The following is a 14,409-nucleotide window of genomic DNA, read 5'->3' on the forward strand; positions in this document are numbered from 1 at the left end:
GAACTGCCAGCCTGAACTGAAGCCTGCTGAGTCCCCCTAAACAGCTCATGTTACAGATGGGAACACTAAGGCCTAGAGAGGGAAGGGAACTGTCCAGATGGGCAGGACTGGAACTTGGCTCCATGGACTCATGTTTTGGGGCTCCTGGCTCTGCCTGAGTGCCCCCAGGATGTCAATGTGTTGCTGCTCACTCCAGGTGTCCCGTGCCCAGTGGCTGGAGCACAGTACCCAGGTTTCCCAACTGGCCACACTCAGTGAGTTTGGGCCTTTCATGCCAATTCAACATTGTTTACAATGACAGAGAAAAAGAAAATCTAAGAACCCTTTGGAGGAGAGGTGAGTATTTTCAGAAGAACCATTTGTACTAGACCCTCAGACACCAGGAGAGTAGAAAGGGCCCTGACCTCAAAGTCAGGAGGCTTCGTTCAATGCCCAGTTCTCTGACCACGAGTGGCAGTGGTCTGTGGTTCCTCCTCACTTTTCCCATCTATAAAATGAGTGGTTGGATTACAGGAATTCTCCACAAGATTGCTGCCAGGGTGGGCAAATGAGAAATCTAGAACCTTTGGGGCCAGGCCACTTCTGGGTTTATAACAAGCACAGATGTGAGAATGGGCCATAAAGAAGGCTGAGAGCCGAAGAATTGATGCTTTTGAACTGTGATGCTGGAGAAGACTCTTGAGAGTCCCTTGGACTGCAAGATCAAACCCATCAATCCTAAAGGAAATCAACCCTGAATATTCTTTGGAAGGACTGATGCTGAAGCTGAAGCTCCAATATTTTGGCCACTTGATGTGAACAGCTGGCCCATTAGAAAAGACCCTGATGCTGGGAAAGATAGAGGCCAGGAGGAGAAGGGGACAGCAGAGGATGAGATGGTTAGATAGTATCACTTACTCAGCGGATATGAATTTGAGGAAACTCTGGGAGACAGTGAAGGGCAGGGAAGCCTGGTGTGCTGCAATCCACGGGGTGACAGAGTCAAACCCGACTTTGTAACTGAACAACAACAGGCTCCAGTCGGTCTGCAGTGGCCTTAACACCACCTTCACTCCTTCCTGGGGACTGCTAACTCTTCTTCACAACCTCCCACCCCACACACAACATTTTCTCCCTTACTGGCCTCACTCCAACCCACCCCCTCTTCTCGGTGAAGGCATCTCCCTCTGTCTTCCAACAAGCCACAATCTTAGCTCCTCCCTTGCTTTCATCAAAGGATGATCTCAAAAGGGATCCTAGAAGCCATTTGCCCTGGCCCCTTGGGGTGCAGGTGGTGACCCTGAGGCCAGACAAGGCAGGACTTCCCAAGGCCATCCTGTGAGAAGGAGCGAGCCCGGCTCTCTGGAACCCAGATCACTTTCTCTTGTCCAGGACTAAACTCTTGAGGTTCCTGACTTTTGCCAAAAAGTACTTTTTGCCTAATACATTTAGAATTGGGTTTCCTGATTATGGGGCATCAGAGATTCTCAAGGAAACTTTACAGGGGCCTTTAATACCCCAATGGACCTCCCGGGGAGGAGGGGTGGATGTCCCTTTCCAACTCTCAGTCCTTTTGATCTGGAGTTTTGGTTTATTGCTGCTGTATCCTTAACACTTTTTTTTTTTTTCCTTGTTAAGCTTTCTTTTTCAGAGACAGAGGGGCCTCTGGCTCCACACCTTCCCTAGGCATCAGTATCTTGTTGGAATTTTTTTTCTTTTCTTTTTTTTTTTTTCTACTGTGGTTAAATATACATTGCTAGAATTTAATAACACTATTTTATTTTCACTGTATTCATTTTTATGGTTACCTCCTATTTATAGTAGTGTGATGCCCGTTTTCCATTTATGGTAATGATATAACATTTCTTTGTAAAAACAAGCACATTTAAGTTTAAAAAAAAAAGGGGAGAGAGTGATAAAACAAACAAACAAAAAGCCCAAGAGTTGATTTAAAGAAAGCTATTAAGCAAATGGTTCTGTCTGGTGTGCAGATATGGCCAGATTATCCATGGAGGCAGGAGAAGGGCTGAGGTCTGGGAAACTCTGACTTGGAACCAGAGCTCTCCTCCCAGCTGGGTGTCCGAATGTCCAAATGGCCTGCTCGGTCCTCCTCTCACCCCTCCCTTCTCCTGCTTAGCCCTGCCTGCTTCTGCCAATCCCCCCGGACCCTCAGAAACTCCATCCCTCCCTCCTGGTGCCTCTGGCCCCCACCTCCCAGGCCCCCAGCACCCTCATGGTAGGTTCACGCTTTCTTCCTCTTTAAATTTATGTGGCGCCTCGCATCCAAGGAGGCCCACACAGCCGGCCTCTTCCAAGAGCATTCCAGAAACACAGAGCCTATGGGGTTTTTCAGTGCAAAGGGTCAGCCTCTCCCCCAACCCTGTTTTGGCAGCTGAAGGGGTGAATGTGGAGCCTGAAGCCCTTTCAAGTGTTCTTTGTCCTTGTTTTACAGAAACTGCACTAAAGATTTTTCTTCCCTTGGGTTAGGCGTTGCTCACTCTGGGTCCATTAAAAAACTGTGGATCCAGGTTTGTTTGTTTATTTTTTTCTCCCAGTCATTCCTCTAAGGTATTAGTCTCCCCACGATTTACTCAGTGAAAGAGTTTTAAGGACCAGACATCTTCGAAGTCCTTAGAAGGATGTATCCTTTTCCTGGAATGTGGGCAAGGAAAGGCAGTGACTTCCTGCCTCTTGCAAACATTGCCCGGTGGCCTGACATCATCTTGGACATTCCTGTCCAAGACTGGAGTAGGTTCAACTCCTATCAGTCACTCACTCCTTAGTGCGAATCAGTTGACCAAGGGGCCTCCTGCAGAGCTTGAGCGCCTTTGAATGTCCAGGCAGCCAGGCACTGGGTGTGGAAGCTTCTGAACTGGGACTCAAAAAATTGTTGCCCAAGGAAAAAGAGTTGGGCAACCCAGGCCCTCTCTCCTCTGGGGGGTTAGGGGGCACTTTCACTTGGGCTGTCTGCTTTGGTCGGCTTGCTTGCCCATTTTGTCCGGGCAGGCGGGGCATTAGCTACTTCACAGAAAAGGTTCAGAGGTTAAATGTCTCGGTGAAGTCACGTGTCAGTGGCTGGAGCGGGGGCTGTGGCTGAGGCAGTTGTACAAAGATGAACAGATAAGCCCTGAGATGGAGACACAGGTCTGGCCTCTTGAAATCAAGTCATTTGCCTCTTGTCTGGGGGCCGCACCCCCCAGGCCCCCTGGACCAATCCCTCCTTCCTGCTGCACCCCCTCCAGGTATCTCTGTTAAGGACAGTAGTCCAAAGCAACCCAGGGAGAGTGAATCCCCCTGGCTTTCAACAGGTCCTTCCAGGGCAGCGGGAAGCCGAGGAGCGAGGTCCCCACGAGAATCATTCCACCCCCAGCCCTGAGGTCCGGTCAGGGACGTGGAGGGGGCAGCGTGCAAGTTTCCCTGGAACACATCCCTTGTCTAGGGTACCCCTCTCTCCACACCCCCAGCGGGTCTCCTGAATTCAGACGAACCAAAGGCGGGGAGGCGGGCAAGAGGGAAGGAAGGGGAGAAGAGCAGAGGGAGGCCCCAGGGGGCCCCGGGGCGAGGCCGGGATGCCGTCCAGAAGGCAGGGACCGAGGCCGGTGGGAGCGAGGGGGGCCGGCCCGCCGGAGGAGACGTGCCTTCACGGCAGCGGCGGCGGCGGCGGCTGGAGACTGAGGGGGAGGGGGAGGGGGGTGGGGGGGGCGCGCGGGGGAGGGGGGGGGGGGGGGGGGGGGGCGGCTGCAGCTGCCGCCGGCGACTCCGGGGCTCCAGGCTGCGGGGCGGACGCAGCGCCGAGCGATCCAGCGCGGAGCCGCGCGAGGCCGCCCGAGCCCCGAGCCCCGAGCCCCGAGCGAGCGCCGCGGCCGCCGCGGCCGCCTCGCGCCAGTCTGTCCCTGGACGCGCCGCCGCCGCCGCCACCGCCGGGAAGGCAGCGGGCGCCGAGCAAGTTGCGAGCGCGCCTCTCCGCCCGGGGGAAAGTTTCCCCCGCGGCCGCCGACGCGAGTTGGCGCGGGGTCCGGCCGCTGCGGCTGGAAGGTAGGGGCCCGCACCTCTGTGCCCTCCGCGCGCCCCGCCGCCGCGCCCCCCAGGGGACTTGGGGACCCACGCGCGCCCCCCACCCCCACCCCGGCGTGGTGGGGGTGGAGGGTGGAATGGGGGGGGGCCTCCCAGGATGGTCCTGGGGAAGCCCGGGAACCGAGTTCTACTTCGGCTATAGGCTGGGGAAGGGGCGGGGAAGACGTGCTCGCCCGCATCCGCGCTCCGAACCCGCCGAGGGCCGGCGGCGTCCCCCGGGGACAGGTGCACCACGGCCCGGCGCTCCGGGCCGGGTGAGTGGGGGGCGCCTGCAGAACGGCGCGGGGCGGGGGGCAGGTGTGGTTACGAGGTCTGGGGGCTCGGCGAGGGCTGAGTCCGGAGGGGAGGGGGTGCGTGCCACGCCGCTCTGTGAGGTGATGGGGAGGGGGCGCAGGTAGGGGCTAGGGATTAGGAGCTAGGATCAGGGCTGTGGGGATTGCCCGGCCCAGCGGGGCCACCGAGGGCCGGCCGCCTTCGGGGTCCCGAGGAGCGGGCTGGGGCGGGGGCGCCACGCTTTCCTTCGGGGAGTGGGGTGGTTCCCCCTTTATTCCGAACGCGGTGTGTGCGGTTTGGGGAAGCCGAGACTCCGAGGTGCTCGGTGGATCCGAAACTCGAGCACATCCAGATTTAGGGTCGCAGCGGGAGAACGCTTGGAGGGCTGGCGGGCACGGGTGGGTTCGCGCCGGCTCGGCGTCCCGGCCGGATTGAGGGGAGTTGGCTCCCGCCAGGGGGCGCCCTTCTTTGGCCCTTTCACCCCTAGAAAGGCGAGTTCTGGTTTCAGCGAGACAAACGCACGGAAATCCAGGAGCGACAGACCGCAACCACAGACCACCCCCCAATGCACGAGGGACCACCCCCCAATGCACGAGGGACCACCCCTTGAGGAGCACCGCACCCCGGGCGGAAAGGGGGAGAGGGTCGGAGTGTGAAGCTGGGGTGCCCCCAGTTATAACTGTGCATAGGAAAGCTTGGCTTTCAGAAGCTGGTTTTTCTTGGGCGACCTGGCAGGATGTCTGGGTGAATAAAAAAAATTTTACCCCCAGAAAAACAAAAAGGAGGGGAACTTTACATTAACAGCAAATCGGTGTGAAATGATTGGATGGAAGAATTAACTTTCTGAGGTTTCTATGAAGCCTGAAACCTAAATGGCTGAATGCACCCTTTTTGTGAAAGTTGTACCTTTGTTCCAGGGATCTGGCCAGAGCCTTTTCTGGTGTGGGTGGATTGAGAGTCTTGGGTTATATCCTTTCTCTGGGCACAGGGTGGGGTTGATGGGGGCGCCTAAAAGATTTTAGCAGTCCAGTGGTAAATTTCTCAAACAAGAGCCCCTCCTCTTGGGGTCTGGAGTCCACAGGCCACACTCATCCGCTCATTTCACAGTTATTGGTGGAAACCTGCTGTGTGTCCCACTGTGGGACTTTAGGGCCCCTGTGTGTTGATCTGTGAGTCTGCGCTAAGGCCTTGGAAAGGAGAAAACTGCTGGCTTCTATGAAGAGCATCATCTTTGTCACACGTGGGGCTGTTCGACATTGAAGGGACACTAAAGGGACTGTGGTCTCATCTTTCTCTAATTCCCTCCCTCCTCCCAGCACCCCGAGTGAGTACAACTGAGCAAACCTATGAATGTGCAGTGGCCTTGTAGCGGCCGCTGCAAGTTGTCATCTTCCTCTCGGCTCCAAACAGTGGCTCATGGGGCAGGCCCAGCCTCCTTCCTCCCCTGTCCCCAGAGTCCCCTGCAAAGGTGATGGAAGCAGGGTCATCCTTGAAAGAGAGCTGAGGTTCTTGCTTTCGGTGTAGCAAACGGTTTTTTTTTTTTTTTAATTGGATGCTCTCAAATTGCTGTAGGACAAAGTTGCCCTGAAGAAAGAGCAGAATGGTTTTTATTTTGAACAGAAGAGGACGTGAAGGGAGGAGGCCGGGGAAAGGGTGGAGAGGCCTGCTGTCTCTGGGTTTGTCTTCAAGACATTCCACGGGGCCAGAAAACAAAAGGAGTTGTTTTGTTTGTGTTCAGTTTTGTTTTTTATGACTCGTTTTTCGGCGGAGGGCAGCCTGCCCAGAATAGCCCTCCTTGGAACCTGGGAGTGAGCAAGGGGCCCCCAGAGGGCTGGCAGGTCTGCGTGCTACCCGTCCTCCCTGCCCACCCCCTTCACACCCAACCTGCCCCGGAAAGAGGAGGGGACTGAGACTCCGGGGGCAGCGGACGTCCACGTTTGAGTACCGTGTGTGGGCTCAGTGTGCTCGCTGGGAAACCCTAAGATCTCTGATCCAGTAGAATTTCAGGTCTCCTGGTCCAACAGGCCCCAGATGCATTCAGATGGCTGACCTCTGGGGTATCTTTACCCAGCCCGAGGCTGAAATGGCAGTATATGGACGAAAGTTCCAGACCACTTTTTAGAGGCATCAGTTCATCTGGAGTAGGAGTTAGGACATCTTGGGTTGGTCCAGCAAAAACTGCCCCCCCCCCGCCTCCTTTCAAAACTGCCTCGTCAGTCGGGAAACAGCTCCCTGAATTACGGAATGAATTTTTAATGGTCTGGGGCTGGGCCGGGGTTGGAGGAAGCAGAATGGAGATAGAGCACAGGGTAAACCTGTAAGATGAGGGTGTCGGCCCAGGAGATTCCGAGGGGCCCTTGCAACTTAAAGTCAGGAGAGTCTGACATTTCAGGGTGCTAGGCAACCGTCTGTCTTCCGTCCAGTGGGGGGCACCTCTCCTGGCCATGTCTTGCTCCGTTCTGCCCCTGCAAAGCAACGTGAACCAGGAGCCTGTCAGCCATCAGACTGTGGCTTGGGGACAGAGAGGGTGGTGTTGGTAACCAGTTCCTGCTGGGCTCCACATTTCTGCCTGCAAGCTTGTACACTGCCTTTCTCTGGATGTCTGTCCAGGTTTCACTGTCTCCGTTTTCCTGGGAAGAGCAAATGGTGGCCCCTGTTAGGGACCCCTCTTTCCAGAGGGCTGCTTTCCTGGTCTATTTCATCAGCCATTGAGAAGGAAAACTTGGAACATTTGTTCATGCTCAGCTGGGACACAGCAAAGGGAGGGGGCCCTTTGGAAGCCAGCACTTTGGTCCCCCAGAGCAGATGATGGGTTGATGGGTATTTTTGCAATCTGATGCTGTTAAGTAACCCACCAGCCTGGGCTCCTCCTGCTGCACGGGCTGCCACCTTGGACCCGCATCAGCGCTCTGCCCTGGGTGGTTGGGGGATAGAGTGTGCAGATAATGAAACGCTGATTAAGAAGAGAGGGAGAGAGACATGAGCCCCAGTGTTTGCAGCTGGCAAAGCAGATCTTTCATCTCGGCACTTGTTATCTTAAGGTCCAGCCCTTGCCCCTTGTTGGTACCCAAGACTACTGGTTTAATTAGTAATTAAGCGGTACCCAAGACTACTGGTTTAATTAGTAATTAAGCCACTTGGAGATGAGCAAAAGCATGTGCGCTAGTCGTATGCGTGTGTGTACTTACTGATTGGCAACAGGATGCAGTGGAAAGGTCACTGGACCAGCTGAATCAGAAGTAAGGAGACCTGTGTTCTAGCCCCAATTCTGTTACAGCTGGAGCTGTGGGACCTTGAATGAGTCACTACCCCTCTCTGAGCCTCAGTTTCCCCATCTTTCTAGATGCAGCATGGTGAGGCAGTTAGGCTGCTTGGGTTTGAATGTCAGCTTTCTTCTACTTATTAGCTGTGTGAACTTAGGCCATTCAACCTCTGGTGCCTCAGTTTCCTGATCTGTAAAATGGGACTAATAATACTCCCTCAGATTGTTGTGAAACGTCAACAAGATAAAACATGTGAAACAGCACCGTGCCAGGCAGGTAGTAAATGGCCAACAAACATCCAGTATCGTCACTGTCATTATTATTACTTCTACTATTACTGTTATTGTGAAATGAGGGGCGGGGATCAATGTTGATCCTTTCCAGCTCTGATATTTGGGGGCATGGTATACGTGTGTGTGTGTGTCTGCTTTTGAGATGGAAGACTAGGGTGAATATTTTTGTTGCTTGTTTTCTTTTTCCTTCCTTTCCCTGCCTCACTGGAGGGACTCCTGAGTTAAAATCTTGTGCATGTTCTCATGATAGCCCCATCCTTGTGGCAGGAAGCCCAGTGTGACGTCACTGAAAATATCCTGCTTTCTGGCACTTGAGGGATGATATTTCATCAGCTAGTAGATGCCCACCCTTTGTCTCCCACCCTTAACCATAGTACGAAGACCATATGTGCAGATAATGAGTTTAAGCTGATAAACAACTCCCAGATTCACCCAAATAAAAGGCCATCCTCCTAGAAGACACTTTCGACTTTAAAATAAATAATCTGGCTCCTCGGCTGCATTGCACTATGTCTGGCTGGCCCTGTTTCCCTCTCAGCGTTCTGCCCCTCGGTCTGTTGCAGGGACGTGGGCCGGGCCAGACCCGTGGTCTGGGCTATGTCAGCCATCCTGGCGGGGCAGCCTCTAGCGGCACCGCGGCCTCATCTTCCTCCAGCAGAGGCTGTTCTCTGAGCCATTCCAGCGATGATCTTCACGATGGCAGATGTTTGGGGAGTGCTTACCGTCGGCCAGGACCTAGACAGTGCTTCATCTCACCGCCAACCCTGAAAGCTGGTTCAGATATCGCACCCATTTCACAGATTAGAATGTAGGGCTCAGAAAAAGCAAGTCAGTAAGTTGTGGGGGCGGCTGGAATTAGATCCTAGGCCCCTTTTGTGCTTGAAACCATTCTGTGATGTTTCTCTCCCATCAAAACCGCCTGTGGAGCCCCAAAGCCCAGGAAGGATTTCCCTGAGATATAATCAGGCCCCTTTCTCCCTGCTTTTGCTCACCTTCCAGGCTCAGAGTGCTTTACGAGATGCTCTTTTTTCACCCTGTGTTGATTACTCAGCCGTCCTGGGGACGCTGAGAGGTAGGAGTTTTCTGGGACAAGGTTGCTTATAGGAAGGGGATGATCTCATTCAGCCACAGAAAGTTGTAGCTGACAGAGGATGCGGGTTGCAGTCACAGATGTAAACTTGCTTCTTGTGCCTGCCCTTTACGGGCTATGTGGCCTTGGTTTCCAGTATCAAGCGAAGTAACACCAGCAACCACAGCAGATGACTCCAAACTCTCAGTGGCTTAACCCGTGGGTGCAATTCACTCATGCTACTCGTCTAACATGGATCTCTGCTCCACACGGTCACTTAGGGACCCAGGCGGATGGTGGCTCTGCCGTCGTTGTAGCTGCACATTCTGGGTGATGTGGCATCCATGGTTACTGCAGGAGAGGAGAGTGATGGAGAAGGAAAAGGCCCGGGAAGACTCCACTGCCTCAGCTGGAGGCGACACAGTCACCTCAGCTCTGGTGCACTGGTCAAAACTGTCACCTGGCCCCAAACCAGCTGCAAGGGAGGCTGCTATTTACCAGGCACTAACTCCTTGCGTTTCTATTTGCTGGATAGAATACTTTGAGGATTCACTGAGATGATGCATTTGAAGCTTCTAGCATAGACCTGGCACATAGTCAGTCCTTAGAACACGGACGCTTCCTTTCCTTAATGATCCTTGATGTGCATTGCTCTCAGAGAAGGCACTGGCGACCCACTCCAGTGCTCTTGCCTGGAAGCTCCCATGGATGGAGGAGCCTGGTGGGCTGCAGTCCATGGGGTCGCGAAGAGTCGGACACTACTGAGTGACTTCACTTTCACTCTTCGCTTTCATGCATTGGAGAAGGAAATGGCAACCCACTCCAGTGTTCTTGCCTGGAGAATCCAAGGGACCGGGGAGTCTGGTGGGCTGCCGTCTATGGGGTCGCACAGAGTCGGACACGACTGAAGCTACTTGGCAGCAGCAGTGCATTGCTCTTAGGAGATTACAGACCGTGTACCTGGAAACGATCTCTGGGCGGATGATGTAATGCCCGTAACACACGGCAGAGAGGCAGGGCTCAGATAGGCCCAGGGACTGGCCCGTGAACACATAGCAAGGGCTCGGAGCCAGGCCCTTGACCTCTGCCCCAGAGCCCCCATGGCCTCCTTTGCCCTGCTGAAATTTGCTGCTCTGAGGACTTCTTCCAAGACCCTCCAGAACCTACTTCTTCTTCTGTTTCCCCTTCCCACTCCCTAATGGGGAAGAGCTCTGTGTTCGTCTTCTGTGTGTGCAGGGGCAGGGGAAGAGGAGGCTGGGGGAGGCTGCAGGAACTATCTGGAAGCTGAGGCAGTAGCGCTGGGGCTTGAGAAGGCTTGGTTGTAAATACTCATAGTGAAAGCCGTAGGCATTTGGGCCCTACATACATTGCTTTGGGAACTGCTGTGCATTCAAGCTTTGGGGTGCCCCCCGAATGATACAGAAAGTTACCTGGGCTTCCTGTCCCATCTCTGCAGCCTCCTGCTTCCCCTTTCACTCCTTGTGGGACTGAGCAAGTAAAGAGAGGGAGTCTAATGAGACTTCCCAGCCCTGTTTTTCTGAGAACAGTAAGATGGTCAAACTTAGATTCGAATCCTGACTCCTCTGCTTTAGCATGAGTGCATCTTTCTGAGCCTCAGTTTTCTTCTCTGTAAAACGGAAAGAATGTAGAAAGCTATAAAGCTAATTAAGCGCCTGGCACTTAGTAGGTGTCAGGATGTTTGCGCATTGCTTCTTGCCCACTTGCGTTAGAAGGGAGTGAAGCCTCTGGCCAGGAACCAGCATCTGAGGCGAGGCTCCAAGTAAGTGCTCACTCCTCCCCAACGTCCCCCCCACCCCCAACACACCCATCTTTCACTCCCGTCTCTTGGATGGAGAGGCTCTGGGCTCCCATCCTGGGTGGCCTCGGGCTGGGCTCTTGTGTTGAACTAATACAGCTTCCATTTGAAATGGGAGAAGAATTTGGAGCCCCAGCCCTTGGATTTAGGCCCATCTTTTCATGTCTAATTACCACTGTGGGCGCGGGGCCTGGGGGTACTGCTGAGAGAGGCCCCCTTTCTTGGTGCTGCCTCTCCGGTTGGGACAGATTGCCGCGTTCTCGCTGGCCAAGAGCGCCTCAGCCTCCTGGGGGGTGCGGTAGCCTGCCATCACCTGGTTCCTGGCATACAGGGCTCCCTCCCCAGGGCGAGCCCAGGGTCCTCATTTTGTCTGCACTTTTAGCCCCCAGGGTGATGACGGGCTCCTCTAGCCAAAATATAAACACCCCTAGGATAATGGGGATTTACTGTCCCCTCCCTTGCAAAAGGCATCCCAGGAATAGCTGGCGGACAGGACACTGGAGTGGAAGGGTCTTTGGGAAGGTTTGGCTCCTCAAGACAGGGTTCACAGGTGGCCTGTGTACCCCCGAGTAGAGGAGACGATTGTTCCTGGGGGCACAGAGAGACTGGCTTCCCACTGCGGCTGCCACCAAGATGCCCGCAGCTTCTCTGAGAAGCAGTGGGGTGGAGGGGGGCAAGCCAGTTAGGTTACGAGTCAGGCACTGTGAGGTCCCTAAAACACGTCTCATTCACTCCTGCCCCCAGAGGTCAGCTGCTGCAGCCCCTCCCCACTAAACCCTGGGGCAGAGCTTTGGACCAGCTTTAAGAGCCCGATGAGGCTGTATTGGTTTTTATTGCAGTGATAAATACCCTAAACTGGGAGCTTCAGACCACAGACATTCATCCTCTCACAGTTCTGGGGGCTGGAAGTCCAACGTCAAGGTGTCAGCAGGGCTCCAGGGGAGGGTCCCTTGCTCCTGGGGCTCTTGGCAGCCCTTGCTCTTCCTTGGCTTGTAGACGCGTCACTCCAATCTCCTCTTCTATCATCACAAGATGTTTTCCCTGTGTCTGTCCTTCCTCTTCTTATGAGCACTCCAGTCACATTGGATTAGAGCCTAAGGACCTCATCTGAATTCTGTGACATTGGCAAAGACCCTGTTTTCAACTAAGGTCACGGACCAGCGGTTCGGACGGCAACACAGCTTTGGGGGGCACACAGTTCAATCCATAACAGGTAGGTATGTTATCACTCAAGGTCATTCAACTATACAATTAGTAACGGGTAATCTCTGTACATTTCAATCTTCTTATCAATAAACTGAGGATTTGCACCCACCTCGTGGCCTAGTTAAAAGCATCGGGAGAGTCAGTGTCTGCATCAGACATACTCTCTCCACCACTGACATTTGTCAGATGCTGCTTTCCATATTTGTTCCCTCCCAACAGTCTTGGAGGGGCTTCCCAGGTGGCACTAGTGGTAAAGACCCCGCCCGCCAGTGCAGGAGATGTGAGAGACATGGTTTCAATCCCTGGGTTGGGAAGATCCCCTAGACAAGGAAATGGCAACCCACTCCAGTATTCTTGCTTGGAGAATCCCATGGACAGAGGAGCCTGTTCATGGGGTCACAAAGAGTCGGAGGCGACTGAAGCAACTAAGCACACAGCACACAACAGGCTTGGAAGGGTGTTGGGTGTTCAATATGGGCTTAAGAAGCGTCAATGCATATGGATCGTAACTAATTGCAGAAAGGATGTTTTCTACAAAGAATGATTTGAAAGGACTGCAAGAAAGGCACCCTTTACTTTTTTTTTTTTTTTTGGTTTGTCTTTCTGGGGGGTGGGGTGCCTGTTGTCTCCATCTCCTCTCAGGCTAAGAATGTCTGGTCCTGATGAATTATCCTTGTTGTTTATCCTAGGTTCACCTTCAGCACCAGAGATCACTATGATGTTGGCAAGTTGGGTTCCTCTCCCCTGGGGTGGTGTCCCAACTTCTCTGCACGAGAAGGGGGCCTAGGGCGGACTAGCTGAGGCTCCCAGCCCCGAGCCCATCCCACAGGGACCCTGGAGGGTTTGGAGGCTCAGCTGTGGAGGCCGAGGTTCAGATACACAGCTCCATCCTGTGCACTGAAAGCAGAAGAGGCAACATGCCATGCAGGGTTAGGCATTCTGAGCGTAAGGACCCTGGTTCAAGTCCCAGTTCAGCCACAGTCCATGACTTTCAGTTGCCTTTAACCAAATACTTAAGTTCTCTGTACCACCATAAGGATATTTTTTTTAATTGAGGTCTAATTGACATAAAACATTATATTAGTTTCAGATGTACAACATAATTACCCAATTTTTGTATGTTTTGTGAAATGAGCATCGTCATTTTATCTTTTATGAAGATAAAATAAGATTAAAATGCATAAATGTGTCTTGTAGGATTGAACGTGGCACCTCAAAAGTGTTCAATGAATGTTGGAATTATTCTAATTATTTATGATGTGTTTTCCTCAGTGGGATGAGGGCAGAGACTTGTCTGTCTCATTCTCCAAGGTGCCCACAGCATGTGTAACTCAGTGCCTGGGACAGAATAGATGGATGTTCATAGGTGTTCATACATGCTGAATGAGTGAATGAATGAATTCTTAGAGCTGTTTGGGATCTCATCCTTCTTTGCTGTGCACTGAGGCCTCTACCGATAACCCCCTTAGGTGGGGGCACTGGGGATAGTATGGGGACAAACCCAGGGGGGTGCCAGGGGTGCCAGGAAAAACTCATGAAAGACAGCTACATCTGGGGGCTTGGGCAGCAAAGGCCTCCCATGGAAGTAAGTACAATTTAAAGCTTGGGGGATGAGGAGGAGCTGGGGAAGAGGAGCCTGGAAGGTTGTGCGTGCCAGGAAACAGGCTGTGTGCTGGCCGCTGGGGAGAGCCATGCTTACAAGCTTCCGGTGCCCTGAGACCCATGGGGAAGCAGACGGCCACCCACAGCAGAGACACTGGCCCACACGCTGCCACACGGACGGCCAGTCCTCCTCCGGTATTGTTACCTAGCAGGGGTGCCTCACTCGAGGTGGCCGGATCTATGAAATGCCAGCTGGATCAGAGGCTCCTCATCCCATTTACAGACGGTTAACTCTCAGATTCCCATTCCTCCCTACCGCCTTAAAAATAAAATTCAATTTACTGACGTTCCACCTGCTTGCTTTGTTAGAGGACACATCTGTTGTGTAATGTGATCGTGCTAGCCGTGTTGCGCTCTTCTGGAAACCCTTTCCATAGATTCTCACTTGTGTTTATTTTAGTATATGTGCTGCCGAAGCGAGCACCACACTTGCGTTTCGAAGACTTTCTGACAACTTTTGCCCTTTCTGCCACCCACCTCTGCTCCAGCCTACTGCCACCTGGCTTCCTTCTCTTACCCTTACCTGCACCGGGCCACTCTGAATGCTCTTCCCCAATCACTACAATCTTTCCCTCCTTCTTTAGCTACCCAACTCCCTTTATCCTTTGGATCCCATCACTTCCTCCAAGAAGCCCTCCTTGACTTCCAAGCGGGCCCAATTTCTCACCCATGGGCTCTGATGGCTCCACTATGCTGTCTGTTTAGTCCCTCAGTCGTGTCCAACTCTTTACAACCCCATGGACTATAGCCCAGCAGGCTCCTCTGTCCCGGGGA

General features: G+C 53.4%; 1 protein-coding gene across 5 annotated transcripts in view; it reads left to right on the forward strand.

The window, feature by feature from the left end:
• Positions 1–3,725: 3,725 nt before the first annotated feature.
• TSPAN18 (tetraspanin 18) overlaps positions 3,726–14,409 on the forward strand; it is a 204,526-nt gene continuing 193,842 nt past the window's right edge. For 2 of the 5 annotated variants that reach the window (XM_040259068.1, XM_040259066.1), the window contains exon 1: positions 3,726–4,014. The gene's annotated coding sequence lies outside the window, so the exon portion shown is untranslated. The remainder of the gene's footprint in view (positions 4,015–14,409) is intronic. The other 3 variants (XM_040259065.1, XM_040259067.1, XM_040259064.1) reach the window with 2 other exon arrangements.

This window comes from Oryx dammah, unplaced genomic scaffold (assembly GCF_014754425.2).
Source record: "Oryx dammah isolate SB20612 unplaced genomic scaffold, SCBI_Odam_1.1 HiC_scaffold_17, whole genome shotgun sequence".
NCBI lineage: Eukaryota > Metazoa > Chordata > Mammalia > Artiodactyla > Bovidae > Oryx > Oryx dammah.